The sequence below is a fragment of the Monodelphis domestica genome, chromosome 5, assembly GCF_027887165.1.
Source record: "Monodelphis domestica isolate mMonDom1 chromosome 5, mMonDom1.pri, whole genome shotgun sequence".
Classification (NCBI taxonomy): domain Eukaryota; kingdom Metazoa; phylum Chordata; class Mammalia; order Didelphimorphia; family Didelphidae; genus Monodelphis; species Monodelphis domestica.
The window spans coordinates 196,122,679-196,132,454 of NC_077231.1; positions in this window are offsets into that span (position 1 = coordinate 196,122,679).

Consider the following 9,776-nt stretch of genomic DNA (forward strand, 5'->3'; position numbering starts at 1 on the left):
GCAAGTACTGACTTATGGGAGTCATTAATTTGGCAGGCATCTTTTAAGGCACGGAAATTGAGGGTGAAAATGAAGACGAGGTCCTGAGGAAATTTCATCTTGATATTAGAGTTGCAGAACTGGGAACTAAATGTCTGATACAATCTAGTACTAGCTAGCATTTAAACTCTATTGCTGCCACCTCATGACCTCACAAATGATGGCAAAGTTTGAAGTGTATCAAATGCATCAAAACAGCCTTTAAATAACACCAACCTGTTCATTGACTTCCATGCTATGTTTCCAGACTTTTCCACTCTGATTTCCTCCAGCAAATTAATAGATTCTTTAATTTGGGGAACACAGATTCTAGACTCTATTTCCAAAGACATCTCACAGTGCCTGGTACATAGTATGCACTTAATAAATGTTTTATCTATGTGTCCAAGTCATAGGAATTACATGTGAATATGAGTTTGGCATGAGACAAGGCAGCCTAAGGAATTCACAGTCTCTCATTTAATTAAGTCACACACAAAATATTAGAGTTCACACCTGAAGTTAAGAGTGGGAGGTTCAAAGTCAGGAAAAAATCTTGTGTTCAAATCTGACTTCAGACACTTACTAGTTGTGTGACTCTGGGTTAGTCACTTATCCCCATTTGCTTCAGTAACTTATCTGTAAAAATGAGCTAGAGAACAAAATGACTACTCTGGTATCTTTGCCAAGAAAACCTCAAATGGGTTCATAAAGGGATGGGCATGATTGAAAAATGATGAACAAGCTCAACATAAAAATATTAAAAAGAACTGCTTTGTAAACGAAAAAAAATTGGAAATGGTCCAGCAAATGTTTCACTCAGTATTTTCTTAACTGTGTCAATTTTTCTTCCATAATATGTGCAGCCTTTCCCTCCCTTTAGTATTTTTTGGAGAATGGAAAAGGGAAGGCGAGTAGGGAGATGATTCAGCAGGAGGGTAACTGAGGGAAATGTTACTGTCAGTCTCATCCTAATGAAGGGTCTACAAAAAGGCTGAGCAGACGCTTTAATCGCATTCTTGGCAATAACCACCCTTGTTTCCCATGTATTTTGAATCAGATTTAATTTGAATTAAATAGAAATAAAAACTATTTACCATTGCACCCTAATGACTGTAATTTCCTCTCAAGCTGTTACTTACAGACACAGTATGCTGCACCTTGGAAAGAACATCTCTACTCTCTTCCTTTTATTAAGGCTCAAGTCCAGTGATTTTTTTTTTCAATGACACATTAAAAAAAAAGTGAACTTTGCTTTAGTGCTCAAAAATACTCTTGCTGAGTTTTTCCCAGCCAGAGAGAAGAAATTCCCAACTTCTGTGCCTGCCTTATTGTCTAATATCTCTCACCTGCCATATGATACCCCCCAGATTCTTGTTTTCTAGGGTGACCATACTTGCTTCTGTTGGGGTCCCCGTGCGGAACATTTAACTCTCCCCATAGCTGTAACCCTGATCATTTACTGCGAGAGCCAAAATATCTCCATTATGACTTCAAGTATCTCAACTCTCCTCTACCAGATGGTATGTAAATTGGTCCCTTTCCAGGGATACAGATGTCACTATGCCCAGGGTTTTTTAGACTGTCTAAATCTACCCCTGCTGAGAATATAATTTGGTAGGATAATTCTCCAGTTTACCTGACGATAAGCTGAAAAATGTAGGATCAACACAATCCTCCCATCCCTGTGATTGGATTTATATTAAAATGCACCCCTCCAGACATCCATACATACTAATTATGGTGACAAAAACAGCAAACTTCAGAACTGGAGATTAATGTTCATTTTTCAGGGCTAGGTTGGAAGAATATGCTTTCTGGGAATTAGACAGACTGTTAGAGAGCAATTTGACACCAATTCATCACTGTCTCCCTCCTCTCACTGTAAATGCTTGCCAAGTGGGAGTAACCAACTATTGATGTCAGATGGGCTAGGACAAACTAATAGAGTCCATATAATAGCTTACTGCAAAAATGTTGATGTTTAGACATCACTTTCTTGACTTCTGAAAGTACTCAATGTTGAATGGAGGGGACTATCAATATTAATAAAAGTTAAGTGGTTCAGAATACAGAAGCATAATGAGTCAACCTTTAGAATGAGGGAATAGAACTCCATTTTTAAAAATCCATGACTTTTTAAAAAAATTTGATTTTGTTTTGTTTTTGGTCTGGACCAGGTATTTAATCAGTTTGGGGGAACTCCAAGTGGGGAAACTGCCTCCATTAATGTAGATGGGAAATTCATCTGAAATTTATAGCCTGAGACACCAAGACATTAATTGGCATGCCCATAGTCACAAAGCTGTCATGTTTTAGAGGCAAGGAATTTATGTTAGAATAGATTAAAAGTAGAAATGCATTTTAAAACAATAGCAAAATCTTCCTACATGTCAGGATTTAGCACTGACATCTAGTTAAAAGGGAATTTGATCTTTGGCACTCTTTGGACCCTTACTTTAGAGAACTGGGGTCACCCAAAAATTGTAAATTCAGATTATCCTAAACAAATTTCTACCTATGGTCCATTTTATGACTAGACCACCTCCCGTTACTGCTTATGTGATGTATGCTCAGGGCACATGAACTAATTTTAATAGTGGCCTCACACATACATAATTAAGGAAGCCTAATAAAGATGTTTGTGAAAGTTCTGTGACAACCACAGAATTATAACATACCAAGCTAGCATGCTGCCCTGAATAGAGAATTGGATTTGAAGGCAAAGGATCTGAGTTCAGATCCTTCCTCTGTCACTCTTTGACTTCTTTAGAAAAACATTTAACCTCTCTGGTTTCAGTTACTCATTTATAAAACAAGAGATCAAACTAGATTTCCTTTAGGGTTCTTTTTAGCCCTTACTCTATGAGTTATGATTACCCCTATTGATATTATCATAAGATGGTCTGTGAGAACCACTATGAATTTGAATTTGTTTATTGATAAATATTTACATGCTATCTTGGAATCAATTCTAACAACAGATAAGGGGCAAGGTCTAGACAAGCAGGGTTAAGCAATTTGCCCCAGGGTTACACATCTAGGAAATATCTAATTCTAGATTTGAATCCAGGACTGGTGCTCAATCTACTGTGCTACCTACCTGTTTCAAATTATGAATGCAAAAGAGTTGTGATGTTTTACAGTTTACCAAACCATTTCAATTCATATTAGTCTTAACAAAACCCTTCTCTAAAGTTTTTAATCTTGTACTTTGTTATAGTTCCTCAGTGGTGCTGAGGTTTTTAAGGCTATGCTAGTAAAACAAATTTTGTGTTAATAGTTTGTATTTAGTTGTCCATCAGCTGGGAGAATGGCTGACCAAGTTATTGTATATGATAGTGATGGAATACTATGCACTATAAGAAATGACAAGCAGGAAGGCTTCAGAAAAATCTGCAAAGACTTCTATGAGCTGATACAAAATGAAGTGAGAAGAACTAGAAGAACATTGCATGCAGGGACAGGATTTTTCTTGATGAACAACCATGAATGCCTTATTCTCAGCAATGCATCAATGATCTAAGACAGTTGCAGAGACTCCTGATGCAAAACACTACCTGCCCTCCAAGAAAGAACTAATGGAGTCTGAATGCAGATAGAAACATGTGACACTTCATTTTCTTTCTCTTTTTAAAAATTGAAATCTCATCCACAAAATGACTCATATGAAAAAAATATGTTACACATGTAAAATCTATATCAGATTGCTTACTGTTTCAGGGAAAGAGAGAGGAGAGAGAGGGAGGGAGGGTCAAAAGAAAGGAGATAATTTGGAATTGAAAATTTAAAAAAAATAATCTTAAAAATGTTTTTATACATAATATAGGAAAAACAAAATATTGTTTTAAGTGTTTTTATTTATATAGATATTATTTTTACATGTTTGATCCCCATCAGGATGAAAAGTCCTTGAGGATAGGGAAAATATTTGCCTTCCTTTGTGTTTCCCTAACTTAGCAAAGAGTGAACACTTAATAATTGCTTGTTGAGTGACTATTTATTAACTATATCTAGCATGTCCTATAAGGTTGAAAGATCATCTGCCATGGTCTTGGAGAGGGGCTGTAAATCTGTCAACTGGTTAACAATGGAGAGGCTGATACCATAAGCCTAATCACCGGCACACATGTGTGCACACACATATGCCACAGAAGCTTCGGAAAGCTACCTAATAAGGAGTGTAGGATTTTTCACTGGTTCTATAAAATGGTGGAACTTCTAAATGCCAGCCTAATTTTGTGCCTTCCAAAATAGTGGGATGAATGCAGACAATGCATTAGTTGTATATAGAAATTAAAGTACCTGTCATATCTTCCATCTTTTTAGCAGCCAAATGATTGTGCCTAGAGCTCCCTCATTCCCTCCCCACCTCCTCAAAAAAGCCCTGACCAGGACTTCAGTATCTAGTTGTTTCTGGGAAAGGACATGGAATTTTGACATTTCACTAAGGGCAGGTCTACCAATTCTTTTTGAACAAACTTAGAACAAATGTTAGGAAAAAAAGACAGAACTGGGTAACTCCTATTTCATGATAAAGTTGAAGTGTTATTATAGTTTTGAAAAAAAAAAACTTGTCTAAAATGAATGAAGTCTAACTATAAAATCAATAAATATAAGATGACAACATGGCATAGTGGAAAAGTCATTGGTAGCAGGGACACTTGAGTACTACTTTTTATTTTTCTATTTACTCTGGCTGCTAGAAAATGTTTTATTAAGGCTTTAGACCTTAGTCTTCATATTTACAAGTGCAAGAGGATGATGTCCAAGAAATTAAAAAAGTAACAACTTTGTAATACCTCAGTATTTGAAAAATCATATGTGAAAAATCAATAAGCACATCCCTCTGGGGATGGGAATCTGGGAGAGCCCAGATTCATCAATAAATATAGGTCTAATAGGCAGACATGTAGCTTTAATATACACAGATAATTCAACTTAGCAAACATTTAAGTTCTTATTATATGTAAGATAGGAATATATACAGGCAAAATGGAAATACTCTCTGCCCTCAAAGGGGTTACATTGGGGTGCCCACAATCAAATAAATAATGCTATTCTAAAGAGAGAGAAAATAATAACAAAGGTTGGAGGATAAGAAATCTGAGAAAACTTCATGAAAGTTTATAAATGGTTCCTAAAGGGAAATAAGGATTCTGAGAAGTGAAGAAGTGAATGTCTTCCTTGATATGTGAGATAGCATATAGGTACATACATACATATAAGTGTGTGTATATATATATATATATGTATATATATACACATATATATGTACAACTATATATTACTGAGAAATGGGAAATTAGCTGTTGAGTTCAAAGAAAAATTAATAATTTGGTTTTGTTGGAATGTAGAGTTGGAAACATTCCAGTCCTGCCTGGAAGACAAGCTGTCTGCCAAGGGACCACTCACTGGAAGCTCAACCGAGAAATGGAACCAACTCTGAGATGCAGTGAAGGAAACATTAAAGGCAGTCCTAGGCCCCAAACAACGCAACCACAAGGACTGGTTCGATGAGAACAACACTGCTATTGAAGACCTATTGAGCAAAAAGAACAAAGACTTTATGGAGTGGCAAAATAACCCAAACTCTGCTCCTAAAAAGGACAGATTCAAGTCTCCCCAAGCCACAGTGTAGTGTGAGATCAGGAAGATGCAAGACCGATGGTGGGAAAAAAAGGCAGAAGAAACCCAGCAGTTTGCTGATACAAAAAAAAAAAAAACTACAAACAATTTTTCAGTGCCCTCAAGACTGTCTATGGGCCATTAAAACCCACCGCCACTCCCTTGCTATCCTCTGATGGTGACACTCTCATAAAAGATAAAAAAGGCATCAGTAACAGGTAGAAAGAACACTTCAGTCAGCTTCTCAACCCAACCTCTTCAGTCGACCAAAGCGCCTTTGACCAGATCCCCCAAAACCGCACCATTGAACAACTTGATGTCCCTCCTTCAATAGAGGAAGTCCAAAAAGCCATTAAACAAATGAGTGCAGGCAAGGCACCCGGTAAAGACAGGATCCCAACCTAGGTGTACAAGGCGTTAAATGGAAAGGTGCTCCAGGCATTCCACATAGTGCTGACCAGCATATGGGAAGAGGAAGACATGCCCCCAGAACTCAGAGATGCCTCCATCTTTTGCCCAGCAAAATTTGTCAAACTGATCCAGCTCTTTCATGTCGACATGACAGGGGAAGTCCTATCTGGTGGAGAGTCTTCTGATCGCTTCAACATCTCCAATGGCGTGAAACAAGGCTGTGTCCTCACTCCAGTACTATTCAACCTATCCTTCACCCAAGTATTATGACATGCTATGATGGACCTGGACCTGGGCTTCTACATCATATACCGGCTGGATGGCTCACTATTTGACCTTCGCTGCCTGACTGCAAAAACAAAGACAACAGAGAGACTCATCCTGGAAGCTCTCTTTGCAGATGACTATGCTCTCATGGCCCACCAAGAAAATCATCTCCAAACCATTGTGGTCAGGTTCTCCACCACAACAAAACTGTTCGGCCTGACTATCAGCCTCAGCAAAACAGAGGTGCTGTTTCCAACCTGCACCAGGGAGGCCAACGAACCAGCCATGCATTACAATCGACGGCACGCAGCTTTCTAATGTCAACACTTTCAAGCACCTGGGCAGCACTATAGCCAATGACGGGACCCTAGACCACGAGATTAATGCCAGGATTCAAAAGGCCAGCCAGGCACTCGGGTGGCTATGCTCCAAAGTCCTCCAACACAGAGGTGTAAGCACCGCGACGAAGCTCAAAGTGTATAATGCAGTGGTCCTCAGCTCGCTCCTGTATGGTTGTGAGACATGGACACTGTACAGGAAGCACATGAAACAGTTGGAGCAATTCCACCAACACTCCCTCCGGTCAATCATGAGGATCCGATGGCAGGACCAAATCACCAACCAGGAAGTCCTCGACAGAGCCAACTCCACCAGCATCGAAATAATAGTCCTCAAAACCCAGCTACGATGGTCTGGACACGTCATCTGCATGGACCCACAGCGAATACCAAGACAGGTATTCTACGGTGAACTGTCAGCTGGACTCAGGAAACAAGGCCGACCGAAGAAAAGATTCAAGTATCAGCTAAAGTCCAACTTGAAGTGGGCTGGCATTACACCAAAGCAACTAGAACTTGCTGCCTCTAACAGAAGCAGCTGGTGAACCCACATTAACCATGCCGCCACCACCTTTGAAGATGAGCGACGTCGACGTCTTGCCTCTGCGTGTGAACGCCGACACAAGGCCACAGCCGCACCTCCCGTAACAACTGGCGTCCCATGCCCCATGTGCCACAAACTTTGTGCCTCAGTCTTTGGACTCCAAAGCCACATGAGGGTACATCAATAGATGATAATGCACAAAGACAATCGTCATTCTCGGTCACTGAGAGACTACCACTAAATGCACATATATACAATAATGTGGAATTGAGACTGACTCCAGAGGGTCTTAAATTCCAGGAAGAATTGTTTTCATTTCATTATAGGGGCAAAAGAGAGTCTTTGAATATTTTTAAGAAAATGAGTGATATGATGATACTTATGATTATTATGGTAGATTATAATATGGAAGATTATGGCTTATGATTATTTTGGTAGATTCACAGAGGAAAAGTTGGAGAAGAAAGAAATTGGAAGCATACAGACAACTTTCAAACTATGATGATAGTTTAGGTAAAAGATATACATCTGAAGTCGATTGATATAGAGAAAAAGATAGATGTAAGAAATGTAGTAGAATCAACATTTGGCTACCTGGTGAATACCGAAAATTAGAGGGAGGACTCAAGAATCATTCCATGGTAAAACTAGGTTACTAAGAAACAAGGATATTTAGAGGAATGCTGAATTTAGGTTGATGAAAAGATAATCAGTTCTTTTTTGGAGATTTTGAATTTAAGATACCAGTGGGACAGTCATGAATTATTCAGCAGGCATTTGAAAATAAGGGATAGGAATATATTAGATAACTGGTCAAAATGCTTTTCAAGTCATACCTCCTGAACCCCACTAGTGTGTTAATTTTTAATAGAAAGACAAAAGTTACATCTATTAAAAGCAAAGTATTAAATAAAACAACAGTAATAAAATAACAATAAATCATTTTCCCATTACCAACAAAGATAGAGTCCAAACAAAAAGTGAACACATAGAGGGATCATATATTGGATAGATACACATGAGGTAGGTATATATCCATGGGCCATGGATGAAAAGATATATGCACTAGAGGCACTTATGACCAAGGCAAACATAAAGAGGGCAACTCTCTCCCCTAATATGAAAATATTAAATCCAACAAGATTGGTAAGGTTGAAGAAAAGGAAAATGTGACATACCACAGAGCCTTGAGGGACACAAAAGAGGACAGGGGATGGAGAAGGGGAACAAATATTAAGCATCTACTATGTTCTAGATATTGTGCTTATACATACACAAATTATACATATTATCTCAATCAATTCTCATGGGAGGTAGGTACTATTATTATTCCCATTTTAGACTTGTAAGTGTCTGAGCCTGAAAGCAGATCTTCCTGACTCTTAAGTGTAAAGATTAGGGTTGTTGACTGAATATATTATACTAGTGGTCACCAGGGATTAAAATTCAATCCTAATAAAATACTCAAATCAGTTTGGGATTTTTATGGTAGTTTAATTACAATAGTAGGAAGAAATTAAGAAGAGAGAGAGGAAAAGGAATTGGACTGCTTTGGCAAGCCAGATAGGAGTTTCTGAGGCCTAGGCCAAGGGGCCTTCTCAATCTAGCTTGGCTTCCAGCCAGGAGGCCTACTCTGAGATGAGGGGGTTCCTAGGAGGTAAAGGAAAAGAGGAATCAACCTGAACCATTCACCAAGCACACTAAGAACTCCTCCATGAGCTCCCAATGCTAAAAGAGTCCAACATCTCAGAGAGAGGGGGAGAACAAGAGTGAGAGTGAGCACCTAGAGAGAGGAAGTAATGCAAAATATATAGACTGTTCTTTACATAATTTCCTGCATCTCACATGGTAGCTTAAGTCAATGGTAGCTTAAGCTTGACTTAGAACAGCCCAGGGGGTCTGTCAGTTGTTTCTTATTTGTCACTTGCTAGCACATGTTGGTCATGGGCCATCCTCCTCAACAATTAATCCTTAAGTAGGGGTGTATGCATTCCTAGTTGCTAGAATTCTAAGACTAAGCAGGGTGGAGAAAATCTAAAATTCGCATGACTCCAGGCCCAGAACTATATCCACTGGTCTTCCCAAGTGTCACTGAAAAACAAAGGAAGATAAAGCAGTATAGGTGTTTGAGATATAGCAATGAAAGTAGAAGAAGAAAAACAGAGAAAGTAACATACAGTTAAGAAAGTAAATAGTCAGTTAACAATGTGGAAAGTTGTTCTGAGGTCTAGGAAGATGAGATCAGAAAAAAGGTCATTCTAATTTACAGTTAAGATATCATTGGGAACCTTGATGAGAACAGTTTCAGCAAAGAAATGGGGTTGGAACTTGCCTAGGGAAAGAATGAGAAATGAGTATGGAGAACATTGATTTAGCCAATGTAGACACTTCTTTTGAGCACAATGACTTAAGCCAATATAGAAATTAAGTGGAAGGGAGGAGGGTGATGGAGAGATTGGAGACACTTGAGTATTGTTACAAGGGAATCACTTTAAAAGACTGATATATATTAATTTAAGGTCGCCAAGGAATTCAGCTATGTAATTCCTAAATGAAAACTCAAGTTTGCA